This window comes from Condylura cristata, unplaced genomic scaffold, assembly GCF_000260355.1.
Source record: "Condylura cristata isolate star-nosed mole 26May11 unplaced genomic scaffold, ConCri1.0 scaffold00017, whole genome shotgun sequence".
In the NCBI taxonomy this organism is placed as follows: domain Eukaryota; kingdom Metazoa; phylum Chordata; class Mammalia; order Eulipotyphla; family Talpidae; genus Condylura; species Condylura cristata.
In genome coordinates this window covers 14,767,208-14,782,632 of record NW_004567118.1, presented here as the reverse complement: position 1 = coordinate 14,782,632, position 15,425 = coordinate 14,767,208, and the positions used below count along the sequence as shown (strand labels likewise).

Genomic DNA, 15,425 nt, shown 5'->3' with positions numbered 1-15,425 from the left:
TGAACCCCAGTTCTGTATGTACAAATAAATAAATCTTTAAAAAAAAATTGGGAGAAGGGTTTCAAAATTTAGTATGTTTATTTTTATAGAGTCATCTTGCCAACATCAACTAAATCTAAGACTTTAAGTGTTAACTGGAATATCAAGATGAACCCTTTACTAAGAGATCTTAAGCACTTAGTTATAATACTCTGAATATGATGTTTTAAAGTTTCTTTCTCTGGACTTTATGTCTTTGACTTCTGTTCTATTGCATTTTGGTATGTTTATGAAATTGCTGTCTTATCATTTTTTTAGGATATGAATTATTATTGAGTAGTGCTGTTTCAATACATCTACCCTTGTGGTTTCTCCTTTTTCATTCTATATGTAAAATTTTTCCTTCTATAATATCCAGAGCTGAGAATAATAATCTTGTCCTCTTTCTTCAATAATAAGTAGATAAACTAAAAATGTATGCAAGGAAATTACATTGCAAAAGAATACTGGCAAACATGTTTAGCGTTATTTATTGATGGCCTTGCTCATAGGCAGTATAAAGTGTATGTCACTTGTCATTAGTAGTAACAATTTCAGCACATTATGTTCTCTTTTTATTTACTCTGGTGGCAACATGTTTCTGAACAGGGCCACTGGCTGTGGGTCAAGAGGTCAGTCTTTGAGGTTAAGAGTGGATGGGGTCATTTGCTATTAACCTAAGATTAGCAGCTAAGTTTTTATTTATTTATTTTTCCTTTTAGAAGATTTCCTCCATTTGTGCAACATACCAACTTAATCTCTGAACTTTAGAAGAATATTTTATTTTTGATCTGAATTTTATTCACTTAAATTTTCATAAAGGTATTTTTCATCCTGTTCTCTTTATAGCCTCTTTTCCTAGCTCATGAAACAATGTTAAGTTTTTATGCAATATGAAATTCTCATCTTTAACATACATTGTTCAAATGCACCTGTTTTCCCTATACTATTCAACTTTTTTTTTTAAAGATTTATTTATTTGTGCATACAGAACTGGGGTACAGGCCAGAGGCTCAGGGGCGGTGAGAGGCTTCACCAGAGACAGAGTGGGGAACAGAACAGGCAGATCGACGAAGTACATTGCTGAGGGGAGCAGCGGGTGGGCCAGGAGAGGTCTGCCACACCATGTGGTCACCTCCGGGGCAGGTGGGAATCGAACTCATGCGGAAGCTGCTTTAGATTCTCAGTGCTGTGCTTTAACCCGCTGCGCCACCAGGGAGGGCCTATACTATTCAACTTTTAAGAGCTTCTCTCCTCCCTCCCCACTCCCACCACACAAACATATTTACATAACACACTAGCCAATTTCAGGGATTTTTTTCCCCAAAACATACTCCTTCTTTGCTGTTCTTGCTATTAAACAATCACCAGTTCTTAAACTAACAAATTTTGCTGTTATTGTTTGATTCATTCTCAGTAACTTTTTAGTTGGTATCCTGACCTCTGAAACCTCCTTTTTTACTCTACTCCAGCAAAAAGAAAACATTCTCTGTGGAGTTTCCCCCCTGGGAATTTCTATACAACTCCTAGTTTATATTTGGTTATAATCCACAAACCTGTTTCATTGTTGAGTTCTAAGGTAAAAATAATGAGAGGAAAGTTAAATGTATAGGTGTTATGTTGATGGACTATTACCGAGTAATCTCTATAAAATGTGAGGTTCCAAGTTCCCATTTCTTGACCAGTGGAGAAAATTTCAGATAAGTGAAAATTTTGAAAAAGGATACATTACAATCATCTAGATTTTGAGAAATGGACTTAAAGATCAGAAAACTTCAAAGGCTATGGTCATTGTTGCACATAAATTCCTTTATGTGCTTTAGAATTGAGGAAGGTAGAGAATATTTAAACTCTCTAGAGATGAGGAGTTCTGTAGCTATCCATATAAGGTGGAGAGTCAAGAAAATTGTGGTATATTCCAGAGGCTTATAAGGATTTAGTGTTGCCATAATTTTAAGTTTTAGATATCTTAAACAAGTTGAACAAGGAGTTAGGTAAGTGCTAGTTAAGGACTTTGGACTTTACATTGTAAGAATTAGAGAAGGGTTTTAAGTAGAGGAGACTACTATAGTTAGATTCATGTTAAACGCCAGCTGGTAGTTGTATGTGAAGACAAGACTTTCAATAAGATCACTTAAAGTGTTTACCTGACTGAGGATAGTGGTAAGTGAAAATAAAAGGGCTAAAATGGAAGACATTGGAAGTTTAGAAGTATTTCTTATTTATAATGTCAGGCAGAGTGAATGGGTATCAGTCATGTGGAAAGTCAATTAGTTTAATATGAATACCAACCAAATGAATACCAATTCAATTGTCTGTGCTAACTGAATTGAAGAGAGGATATATTCAAAGCAGTTTCTCTAAAGAGTTACTTAATACTTTCCACTTTTAGAAACTTTGAGGGTGATATACCCTCAAAGTAAGGTAGACCATCTGGCTCTGAATAGACATTTAGAAGTTATAAGTACAGATGAAAGAGAAAGTATACAGGGTAAGAAAGACAATGGATCTTGTACAGAGCCAGAAAAACAGCAAAATTGTACACCCCTACAAAGGGTGATTTGTTCAGAAGCCATTTTCAAAAAATGAAGAATAGAAAACAAATCATAATGGGGATGAAGTTCAGTGAGCAGGAGGTGTTAAATATCAGACAGTACAATGGTTTTGAAAGGTAAGTCTAGAAATATACATTGGATTTAGCAATGAGCAAGTCAGTAGCAAAAACAGCCTGAGTATAGATGATGAAAGCCTCATGACCACAGATTATGGAGAGAATAGAAATGAATAGGAGTGAGATGTAGGACATGGGGTGACTATTTTTTAGTGTTATTTTTGAGAGGATTTTTTTTTCCTTTAAAAACCCTTAGTATTTTTATTGTCTGAAGGGAAGAATGAAGAAATAAGGAATGCATTAGAAATGGAAGAGATATTGGATGCCTGAGAGAGTAATATCCCAAGCAAGCAGGAGCTTATGTGAAAGGAAAAAATATTTATTAGTGTTTGGGGATATAATTACATTTGTTGACAATTAGTAGAGTGATTAAATTGGTTGGCTTCAAATTCAGATTATCTCCCTTTTCTCCCCTTCCGTGTATTTAATGAAATTACTCCCTCCACTTTGACTTAGTTGTTGCTATTTACAAACCTCTATATACATAGTGCCAAATCAATACAATTTTTAAAATCAAAACTATAAAAAATACAGGTCACCCACTGATGTACTTGCAGAGTTAACATTTTGCTTATAAGCTTTCTCTTCTCCTTTTGTGTGTGTGTGTGTGTGTGTGTTTTCAGTGACTTAACATTGTATTCTGTAATTTATGTAACCTGTCTCTGGTTAATGAATTTATTGTTTGTTCCTTTGTTTTTGTTTGTTTTGATATTGTTGGGTCAGTTGGCTTTTTGTTTTTTGCTTTTATAAACAGTACGTTCCCTGTACATTTTGGTACATTTATGTTACTGTTTCCTCAGAATAAATTTCTAGTAGAAAAATTGTTGATCCCATTGAGTATGTATTTTGCTAAGGCATATGATGTATATTGGCCAAAACACTTTCTAGAAAGAACTGTTAGACTTGTCCAGCCATATAAGTTTAAGTGACTCATTTTGCTTTATTCTTTTGAGATCTACCAACACATGTGCAAAAGAGGCACCTTGTGCTTGAAATTGAATTTCTTTGATGTTGACTTTTATTTTTATAATGATTTATTTATTTTTGCATACAGAACTGGGGTATAGGCCAGAGATGTAATGGGTGAGAGAATTCACCAGAGACAGAGTGGGGAGCAGAACAGGCAGGTCGACGAAGTACACTGCTGAGAGGAGCAGCAGGCGAGACAGGAGGGGTCTGCCGCACCATGTGAGGTCACCCCCCTTGCTAGGGATGAACTCATGCTGCAGTGGCTGCTGATACCTTCATAGTGCTGAGCTTTAAACTATTGCATCACCAGAGAGGGCCTGAAATTGACTTTTTAAGAGAATATATTTCAATTTGAATATGTCACTGAGTAATTGAACATTTATGTATAATTAGTTATATTGATAAATTATAAGAGCCATTTGAATCTAACACTATTGTAGCATGGTTTGTATATATAAGTAGCTGTGACATAGTCACAATAAAACCCTTCTGGCTTAGTGGAAAATCAAAAAGTGAATGACTTAGAAGACTCTTAAAAAGTTGGTTGTAGGAATTTTTTTAGTAAGGATGGTATCCATTTCTTATTGATAAACTGTTAGGAATATAAAAGAAAAGAAAATTTAGAGGAAATGGAATAGCTCAAAAAAGAAGACAAACTTAGAATAGAAATGTAAGGGGCTGAGAGACGGAGACCATGGTCTGAAAGGTGACTCACTTGGGTCAAGCAGTCCCTTCATTAGCACAGTAGTCAAAGCTGTTGCTAAGTAATGTCAGGAGCAGTAACAAAACTATTGTTACTGCATGCTAAAGAGGTGGTAATACAAAGGCGACGATACTGGACTTAACTCTCCAATGTCTAATTTTCTAATTTGGATTTTCCCCAACTATTACTAAGCACTTAGAAGCCCAGTTGCTCAAGATAAGGCTAGATTTTACACTGGAGTTCTAGGGCCACCATGGAATCAGTTTTGAATCTGCAAGATAGGGAAGGGGAAAGAAAGGATTCACAATAGCCACTATTGATTCACAATAGCCACTATTAAGATGATCCTGTAATCAGGTATCAAAACCCATAATTCACCCAGGTGTAAGGAAAATAAATTAAACCTCTTATATTTCAGTTCTTCAAAAGAATAAAGAATTGGCTTAAAAACCAGAAATTATAAAACAAACCAGCAGATGTGAAACAAGACAAGAACACATGGATTTGAAGTAGAATTGCCTAAAATATTAGCAATAAAATAATAAAGGTATTACAATTTAAAAATTCATTCATAAATCTAGATTGTTTATTTGGATAGTAACTAAAAGCAGCACACAGATAGAGAGATACAAAAATGTGTAAAAATTTAAGTAATGTTGGTGGGGAGGGGTGTGATGTGGTCACACACATCTAAAGCACTGTGAACCTATACATCTAATCATACAGTGATGTCAGTGTTAACCACAGTAAAAAACAATGCAAAATATAAGTAAAATTCCTCAACAAAACAACAAAACTGGAGAAATGAGTTTAAAATTTTCAACTTATATCTGATGAGATATTTTAAATGATAGGATGGAATGACCAATAAGAACTGGGAATTTTTCAGAATTAGATTTAGTCCTCAAATTAAATGAATATCTTGAGAGTGTTAAGCTGAATAAAAAATAAATTCATATCTCTATATTATTTGTAGGAAAATAGAGTAGATTTTTTTAAAAAGCTAGTAGAGAAAAAGGAAATATTATTTATATAGGCATGAAAATTCGTTAAATAGTAGATATCACATGATATTAGATGCTCAAGGCACTGAAGATATATAACAATGTACAGAGCAAAACTCTTCGATAACAATTCTATGCCCAGCTAAAATTTTCATTCTGTACCATCAGGTAATAGTAAGAGATTGTTACTGTCTTGCTCTTATTAAAAACAAACAGACAGGCCCTCCCTGGTGGCACAGCGGGTTAAAGCACAGCACTGAGAAGCTAAAGCCACTTCCGCGTGAGTTCGATTCCCACCTGCCCCAGAGGTGACCACATGGCGTGGCAGACCTCTCCTGACCCTCCCGCTCAGCAGTGTACTTCGTAGATCTGCCTGTTCTGCTCCCCACTCTGTCTCTGGTGAAGCCTCTCACCGCCCCTGAGCCTCTGGCCTGTACCCCAGTTCCATATGTACAAACAAACAAACAAACAAAAAAAAAAAAAACAGACACCTTTGAAGGTGTAGCATATATATAGCGTCAGAGGGAAAGAGGAATTGCAAGATACATAATTAGGTTGGTAATTAGCTTTGAATGTGATGGTGATGATGATAATGATGATATAATTGTACCTTTTGGTATAATTTATTTATATGGAACTAAAACTCCAGACATTGAGAAGGAAGGTATGGGGATGTCCAGTGACAAATTTCAGAATTCAGGACAAATATTGTTCTATTAAGCAATTTAGGGAAATTTATAATGATGTATAATATTATTTTTAAAAATTAAGTGTAAACTTTTATTAGAAATGTAACCTATGGCTTTCAAACATATATAGAGAAACTAATCATAGAAAACTATCAGTGCAGCAAAAGCATAGAAGAATAGATCTTATAAAATAAGATAGTGGAAACCCTCCCAAATATCACTAATCCAAATAAACAGGGGATAGAATACTTTTTTATTCTCGTTCTGTATGAAGCCGCCCCCACCCCCACCCCAGCAACATATCTAGCAACTATACCACTTGCTCACACAATGGTGTGAAATTTTCAGGATCTTCTACAAGTAGCAAATGACTTCATGTTCGTTTCCTCATTATTATAGATAAACTCTATCAGGTAAAGAAGATATTGCTGTGATTTCCCAGATTTTGTCATGACAGAGTTCATACAAGCTTCAAGTACATCATCAGCTAATTCCACCCAGCACTTGAAATTCTTATTTTGCTAAAGCTGATTGAAAATCTGAGCTGCCTTTAAAGCAATTCCAGACCTCAAACTTCTGAGGGTATTTAAAAGATATACTTCGTATGTAATGCTTAAATTCATACCCTAAGTTTCCTTTTGGATTGTTTTTCAAAGACTGAAAATGTCGATGTCAGGAAATATTTTCTTTTCTTTCCCTCTCTCAGCATCCTTATTTGTCAACTATTCTATTCTGACCTTTAAGATGCAGTTCATATTTTAATTCCATTTATGTATGGCAGTCTCCATCTGCATAGCCAGCCAGCCTTCAGGCTAGAGAAGAGAAAAGAAAACTTAATACAGCTCTTCTCTTTGATAAGCGCTTATGCTGCTTTTACTTTACAGTTAGGAAAACTCTAATAATCTGTTGTAATGTTTGAATAGCCCCATCATTTATCAAATAGTATAAATCTTTAGTTTTGTAGGTGTATTACTTAAGCCTTAGCAATCGATTTCCTCCTAATTAAGTTTTGTCATTTTTAAGAAAAAGATAAATACCAGATGGTCTCATCTATATGTGGAATATAGAAAAGCCAAAGAAAAGGTCAAGAAAACGTCAGACTAGCAGGCTGACCATAGACCTGTGGCATCCAGCAAAGGAGTGGGGGAGGAGCCTCAAGATAGGAGAGGGGTGAACATAAGGGGATAGGGTGGGGGTTCATGGTGCTGGGTGAATACAAAAAAAATGCAAAGAAAAAGTTAATTAAGTCTTTATTAAAACATGCATAATCAATGTGTTCATTTTTTACACATGCCATTTGTGCTTATAGCCAAAATGGCTATGAAATTATTTAAATGTGCTGTTTCTTCTCGTATTCCCTTTTACCTAGAGATAAAATATTGGTTGTTCAAGGTAAATTGTTCTTTACAGAATATTCATGCTCTTCCTGCCATTCAGGGGGTCCCCTGACACCCAACTGTATACTCCCCTATTGTCTATAAAATAGTTCACTGTGACTATCCTTACTCACAGGTTAAGCATAGATTTTTCTGTGTTTATTGGTAATGAGCATTAGAAATGATCTAATTGGTCCTTAGGAATGTTTATTGGTAGCCTGTAGTAATGATCAAAAAGCCCAGAGTGATTTTTATCTTTTTGTCCAATTCAGTTGTAAGGTTCTAAATTTTAAAATTTATGAACATGAACATCCTATGCATGTATATACATAATTTCCAAGCTGAAAACATAGCCTCGTTCTCCCTCTCACTAAGCTGTAGAGTCAGTTACCTCTGCAGCTATTTCTAGAGAATGTCAAGGGTTCCTGTGCACACAAGGGAAAACTCATTTGTTGGGACTGATAAATTCTTGCTATGACCCGAGCTGAAATCATTGCAGTCTGAGCTACTAAGGAGAAGCTGTTCTATAACACAATGAATCTCAGAATTTATTTTTTCAACTGATACTTCCAGCTCTGGATTCTGTGACATTTGCCCAAAGGGAAACACCGGTCCCTTGGATTACACTGTGCATCCATTGTCTGAACTGTCACAGCAATAGCGCGGAAAGCTGTTTGCATAGCGTGCTAACTCTATCAGGGTCAGTTCCAGTCTGTGGCCGCTAAAAATGAAAACCATGCCCCAACCGGGACAAGAGCAGGGTCAACAGCTGGCAAAGGATATGGCAATCATTTATATAAATATGCTTTCTCAAGCCCACAAAAACAAAAAACCCCAACGCAACAGCTGGGAAGGGTTGGAAGTAGCCCCAAGGCTGGTTAGTCCCCTTCCAGATGGGGAGGTTAGACCGGGGCTAGCCAGACTGCTCCACATAGACTTCCGATTCGCATTAGAAATGAAAAGAGGAGAGGAAAGGGAAAAGGAAGAAAGGCTACAAGCATGACTGCTCTGTTTTTCACCTAACTTAATCAAATAAGTGAAGACTTTCCGAGACGGAAGGCTTGCATTTATCGGCATTCACGCTCCGTTTTTTCTGTTTATCATAGTGTCTAATACACTTCTTAACTCCTTAAACAGAAAGCATATATGCTCTAAAGTATAGTTTATATATAATGTCATGCTTATTTGTAGACAGATTGAAGAACCGATCTCAGATTTATATCCTGTTTACATCTTCCAAACACTTATGTAGAACATTCAATGTAGAGAAGATAATAATTGTGGTATTGGCTCAGTCCCAGAACTTTATCCAAGGGATAGGGTTCATTTTTGTAATTTGATTTACTTTATAATACATCGTTATTGCACATCTAATATATCCAACAGAATAACGAATACCATTTTCCTGAGTTCATCTTAAGGTTGCATACCATGAACAAAGTATTATTTTTATAACCTGTGGAAGCTACAAGAAAGCAAAGGTGGAAAGTATATGACTTTCAAACTCTTCCAGAGTGGCATAGTGAAATAAAAGCACAATGATGATGAAAAATTGGTTCTCATTATCCAGAAATGGGCTGCCTCTTCCTAATAATGGAAAGTTCTGCCGAAGCCAAATTGAATGGCAAGCAAGCACTTTCCTCCTCCCCAGCCTTATATTCGCTTAAGAAAAAGCTTACATAATGAATACATTTTTTTAGGTGTAGGATGAGCTCATGATATTGAAATCCATAAAGACACATAAATTAGGATCCCTTGCCAAAATCAAGATATTGCCTTAGAGAATGTTAGGTCTGACACAGAAATCAAGTAGTGCTTTTTTCTTCTGGTAATTGTCTGCCTCAAACAAACATATAGCTTTGCTCAAAGATTGCCAGCCTGGAAGGAAGTCCAGTGAGCATCTCAAATGCCTCCTCCTCTTCAACATAGTGGGGGATCACAAAAGTAGGATGGACAGCAGGAGGGAGAGGTAGACCCTCCTTAGACATGCTTTCGTCACTTGTATACATACAGGAGACCCTGCACTGAGGATCAGCAGGGCTAAGCAAATCTGGATGAAGAACTGCAGAAGAGCTGAGTGATCAGTGCTACTGCTGAGCCCAGATAAGCGATTACTATGTAATGTCCTTCCCACATTTCCTTGTCCTGCAGTCCTACCCCAAGCATCCTTATTCTATTGGACAGTCTGGCCATTTTCAGATTATGTACTGGTTAGATATTCCCTTGGGTAAGTAGTAAGATGTATTGGGCGTGTTAGGATCCTAGCCCCAGCGGCGTACTGTGTAGGTAGTATTAGGTTTTAAGCACTGGGGGGCCAGAAAACTGGATCTTACTCGGATTTGTATGTTGTCATTTTTGCATATCAGAGCACCAGTGATTTGTTGTGTTTGTTGATGTGAAATTTCTTGATGTAAACTTAAAATGAGTACAGGGAGGCCCTCCCTGGTGGCGCAGCGGGTTAAAGCACAGCACTGAGAATCTAAAGCCTCTTCCGCATGAGTTCGATTCCCGCCTGCCCCGGAGGTGACCACATGGCGCGGCAGACCTCTCCTGACCCGCCTGCTGCTCTCCTCAGCAATGTTCTTCGTCGATCTGCCTGTTCTGCTCCCCACTCTGTCTCTGGTGAAGCCTCTCACCACCCCTGAGCCTCTGGCCTGTACTCCAGTTTTATATGCACAAATAAATAAATCTTTAAAAAAAAATGAGTACAGAGAATGATGCTTTTCAGATCATCCTCTCATGTGACTTTTTATAACAATGCCTGTAGCCATTTCATCTGCACCTTTTGTGGGTAGTTCCCCTCCATCCCCACCACCACCATAAGTTCCATGATATTGAATAATTCAGTTATATTTTGCAGGATAGTAAGAGTGACAAAAGTGTCTCTGACTAATTGTTATTGCAGTTCTTGTATCTCCTGTTCTGGTACCTGGGCCTGTTTTCTGTGCACTTACCTTTGGTTCAACTATTTGATTTGAATATACCGTTCAGTTTGTCTTTAGCATTTTCTTAGCATTCTTTGTAAACATTCAGTATAAAAGCAAGACAGAGGCTTAGAGGTGTACTCAGGATTGTGGAGCTGGTGGTTTAATTTCCTAACTCTGAGGGTCTATGTGTTTCCTTAGATTGATGCAGATTAATTTAATATAATTGGAAGTTTGAAAGGTGCATATTTCTAAAGCTTTTAAGATAATGATACTTAGAAATCACAGATTCTTCCCTGATGACTGATGTCTTAATATATGTTTACACAAGTGCCAAGGACTTTAATATATTTTACCATACTCTGATTACTAGTAATATATAACTACAGCAAACATTTTCTTTATCTTTAATTCTTAGTTGTTGATTTTTTTAAAGGCCCAATACAGCCTGTCTTTCCTGTATTTACTTAAGGCAACTCTCTATTTTAGGTTTCTTAAAACTTCAATGCCTAGTACCTTGTGGTCTTCCTATGACATTCCAGGAAAGTATCTCCTCTTCTACTTCTTTTCCTCACTTGCATACCATGTCCAACTATATAATTTCTGTTTTCATACCTGTTCAATTGCATAGAAAATACACACCGGCCAGCCTTACATTCGCATGTCCACACTGCCACAACCACTTTCCTATCAAATATTTGCAAGACAGAGCGAAGAGACTAGCCTGTGGTCCTACATTAACGACACCTTGATACTATGCTAACTGCAACTGTCCTCTCTGAGTTTAAAGGTGACTATTACCTATCACAATCAAATTTAGGACATGGTTAACAGCATTGTTTAGACATGTGTGACTCAGTATAGTTATCTGATCGTAGGTATTTTTCTTTCTAATTTGTAGTCTGACTACTCATTGCCAAGCATGTAGCACTGGGATGATAACTATAATAAACAAGTAAAAAAAAATTTTAGTGGAGAAAAATAGTGATCACAATAGATAATGAAATTTTTCTCTACTAAAAGTTTTAGTAGAGAAAAATAGTGATCACAATAGATAATGAATTACTAATACAATAGCTCCTTTCTCAAACAGTTGTGGCAGGTTAGTATATTCATGTCATTAATGTCCTGAGCATTAGATCTTATCTCTGTCCTCTTTCAAAACGCCATAAGGTTAGTTGCTGGAATGTACCTGAAAACATCTTTCTAGACTTCCACCTTACTTCAGAGCCTTAGGGTCATAACCTCTTAACCTTACAGGTTATAGGTCTCTTGCTTTTTGATCTTTCTTGGTTCCTTAGTTTTTGCCTACTTCCTCCACAACATTCAAGCCTTGTTATATAAGGAAATTGGAAACACCAATTTTGGATGAGATAAGAGTTACCCTGTCTTCCAGAATAATGCAGAAAGATGATTTTAAATAGAAACATGCTTGGGAAAACTTTTACAATCTAACTACAGCATCCTGTCTAAGCCAGTTTAAAATAGAGCTCCTTCGGTTCTCATCATCTTTTTCAAAGTAGCAATAATAACAATAACAATTTATTATTTACTGTTGGCAGTAAGTAATAAAAGTTTTATTTAGGTTACAGCACAGTTTACTTGAAACCAGAAGGATTCAGTGTAGTTTTAGTAACTAAGAAGTAGATAAGTAAAACTATTTGGATACTTTATTATTCTTGCCCTGTGAGCCATTTTCTACCTGTTAAAAATCACAATATTTAAATTAAATAATAATAATACTTAAATTGAATATTGATATGATTATATGCAATTAATTTAAATTTAATATAATTTTTTAATATTAAAATTTATTAGGGGCATCATTTAGATCATTTTGTAACCTTATAATTTAATCTTCATTTTACAGTAAAGGAGCAGAAAAGTTTCTTGACTACTCACTTCACAGTTGGTGTAGATGTTAACCTCTGAATACTGAGGCCTTGCAGTCAATCAGTCATTGCTATCAGAGAGGTTTTAGGAGCGGAGCAGAGTTATTTGACTCTCAAGTTGGTACAGTTTCCTGGGTTGTTTGGCCACTGGCTGATGCTTTCATTACTCTAAAACCTTTTACTATGATCTTGCTCCTCTTCCAGGCAAAATTTGGCACTTTATTCCTTTGTTAGCAAGCATGGTGAGACTGGAATTATATCTCTACATTTGAAGAATCTTCTCTGAACCTAGTAGTCATGCACTGAAATTCCAGGTAGAATAGAAAATGCACATTTTTTGATATGAAGTATCTCCCCACTTGCTTTAGCCTCAAAGTACCCTCAATAAAAAGAAAAGAAAAAAACACAACCCATTACACAGGGTTTTAAAGCCACATTAGTTCTAAGTCATGTTCAGTAGGCTAGATTGTCCTTGATCCTTAATACTGTGTACCCATCCACCAGACCGAATGAAAGAGAATGTAGTCTAAACAAAAAAAATTACAGGCCATGAATCAATTGTCTTCAATTCCATTTAAATTGAGATCTTGCTTTTAAAACACACTAAGGTAAAATTTAACTCAAATGACAACAATATTTTTCTTAAATGCAGTCATCCACAAGTTTGTACTAGTTACAAATCAGAAAAAGGAAGCCTGTGAACAGTAATCTTAGTTCCATCCCATATTAATCACCTACTTGTCTGGTTCTTGATAGTACTGAAGTATGTGCATGAGTGTATATTTGTTCTGAATTTATTTTTATTTTATCTGGCTTGCCAGCTGAATAAGGGGGCAAAAAATGTAATGTGGAAACCATCCATTGCCACTGGAGAAAGAATCCAAAAGGAATTCCTGCAGCTGAGAACATGAGCTGTGAGCAACATGTTTAAATAGCTAAATATCCCAACTTTGAGTGAAGTCCATTTGTATTTTGGGGTATACTCTCTTCTTTGAGACACAAAGGAGCCCTTTTGACTTAAACTGTAACAAATGTAGTGCTAGAGGAGGTGAGAGATTTGGAACCCTAAAGAGTTTGCCCAATTCCTGGTTAATGTTAAGAGAATGGTGTGGCCCTCTTCATGAACTTCATTCCTCTTTCAGTCCAATATGGACTTTTAAAGAAAGATTTTTCTGTGTACAAGATTAAAGTGAGGAGAGGGGAAGAGGGAATAGAAGCTAATGTTTTAAAGTACTTTTTATGTGTCAGACACCTCCCGGGTACTTTGCAAAGCATCACATTTTGTTTTATCAGCACTTCAAGTAAGTAGTGATTTTTATCCCCATTTCACAGATGAGCAAGCTGATAATACCTAAAATCACTTGCTCAATCTAATAAGATTGAGGTCAGAATTTGATCCCAGATGTGGCTCCAAAGTCTTTACTTGTCTCAGTTACCTTAAAAACATCTCCCAAAACATTAACTAACTTTCCAAAAAAGAGTTTGGTTTCCTCCTGATTTTCCTTATTTTTATGCTCTAGACTGTCTGGGCTAATTAATCTATTATTTAAAATGAGAATGCAGTGGGCCCACAGTCTTGTTTGATCTTTGAGTAGGCCATGATCATTTTTCACAAAGCCAGTGTTAGAATGACATGCCCGATTCAATGTCTACCCAGACAAAGAACTCAAGAGCACATGTCCTGTAGCTCTCACATGGTATGAGTGTCCAAAAGGCATAAAAGCAAAGAATGCATTAGTATAGCACCAAAAGTCTTCATAACTCACAGTAAGTCAGGAGCAAAATTTCAACTGTGAAGCTTCCTGTTATGTACTGGTCCTGTTTCAGGACGAGCAAGAAAGCACTGAGTTTTCTCTTAATAGGTTTATAGCATCAGCGTTGTGTGTAAGGTCCGACTAATCAGTGCTCCTATTATGTGTGATTGCTGGAGATGGTTGAAATACCTTTGCTTTTTACCTTTCTTTTATTTATTTTTTTAAAGATTTATTTATTCATACAGAATTGGGATACAAGCCAGAGTTGCAGGGGTAGTGAGAGGCTTCACCAGAAACAGTGGGGAACAGAATAGGCAGAACGATGAAGCACACTGCTGAGGGTGCAGCAGGTGGGTCTGGAGAGGTCTGCTGAGCCATGTGGGATGACCTCTCAGGCTGGTGATGGAACTCTCACTGAAGCGACTGAGGCTCACTTGCAGTGCTGAGTTTTAGCCTGAAGCGCCACTAAGGAGGGCCATTTTTACATTTCTTTTAAAGAAAGTTTTTTGATACCTCCTTAATCTGACAAGGAAGAGTTTTTCCTCACAAATAATTTCCAAAAATGAATGATGTAAGAAAAGAAAGTGATTCTTAAAAAAATTCTTAGAAGATTTACTTTTTGTTCCAACATAGTACCTTGTCATGTCTATGGCCTGTGCTGGTTGTAATCAGTGGGTACATGCTTTTGTCTATTCTGTCTTTTTTATTCAATAATTGAAAAATATCCATTGCCATCTACCACCATGTGTCTCGTTTTAAGAAAATTTTGAAGTCATTAATAATGACCTTTTATGTATAGTGTAGCTTAATTAAGTACATAGTAACATTCTCTACATGGACAGGTTGAGTTCGGTGTAGAAAAAGAATTTGCAGTTTTTAGAATCATTTTTGGGGAGTAAAGATGAACGAAGAGAATGCAGTGTAAATCCCGTCATGAATCTTCAGGAGTATATTCTCTCTTCTCTTCATTATTACTTTCATTTTATTTTCTTTTTTGTCCTCCTGACTTCTGGGAGACAACAGGGCACCAAAGAGACAGTTTTATAAAGAACTTAACAGTTTCCATATTGTCATCTGTGTAAAATCAGGAAAGGAATAATTAACAGATGTATCATAGAACAGTGGAGACCAGGGACCAAAAAGGGCTTTAAGTATATTTCAAAATTCATGGAAACTTCCAGGCACATATTTTGCCTTCTGTTCATCTTTGTGAAAAAAAATATTGTTTTTGGTTTTATGTTTTTAATGTTGAGTGTGAGTCTTTCTTCCCAGCTGGAACATTCAGCCTTGTCCCTAAGACCAAAGCCTCCATCAGTAGCACTCTGCAGAGAACATTTTCAATGTCTGGGATCCTCACCTTGGCACTCAATGGAGGAGAGTCAGCACTGCCCCGTGGCCCTGAGCTAATTAATTGCACGGCCTGCA

At 36.5% G+C, this 15,425-nt stretch overlaps 1 protein-coding gene across 5 annotated transcripts in view; it reads left to right on the top strand.

The window, feature by feature from the left end:
• The window catches only part of BCAS3 (breast carcinoma amplified sequence 3), a 453,152-nt gene that overhangs the window by 292,404 nt on the left and 145,323 nt on the right, over positions 1-15,425 (top strand). The gene's annotated exons all lie outside the window — the stretch shown is intronic.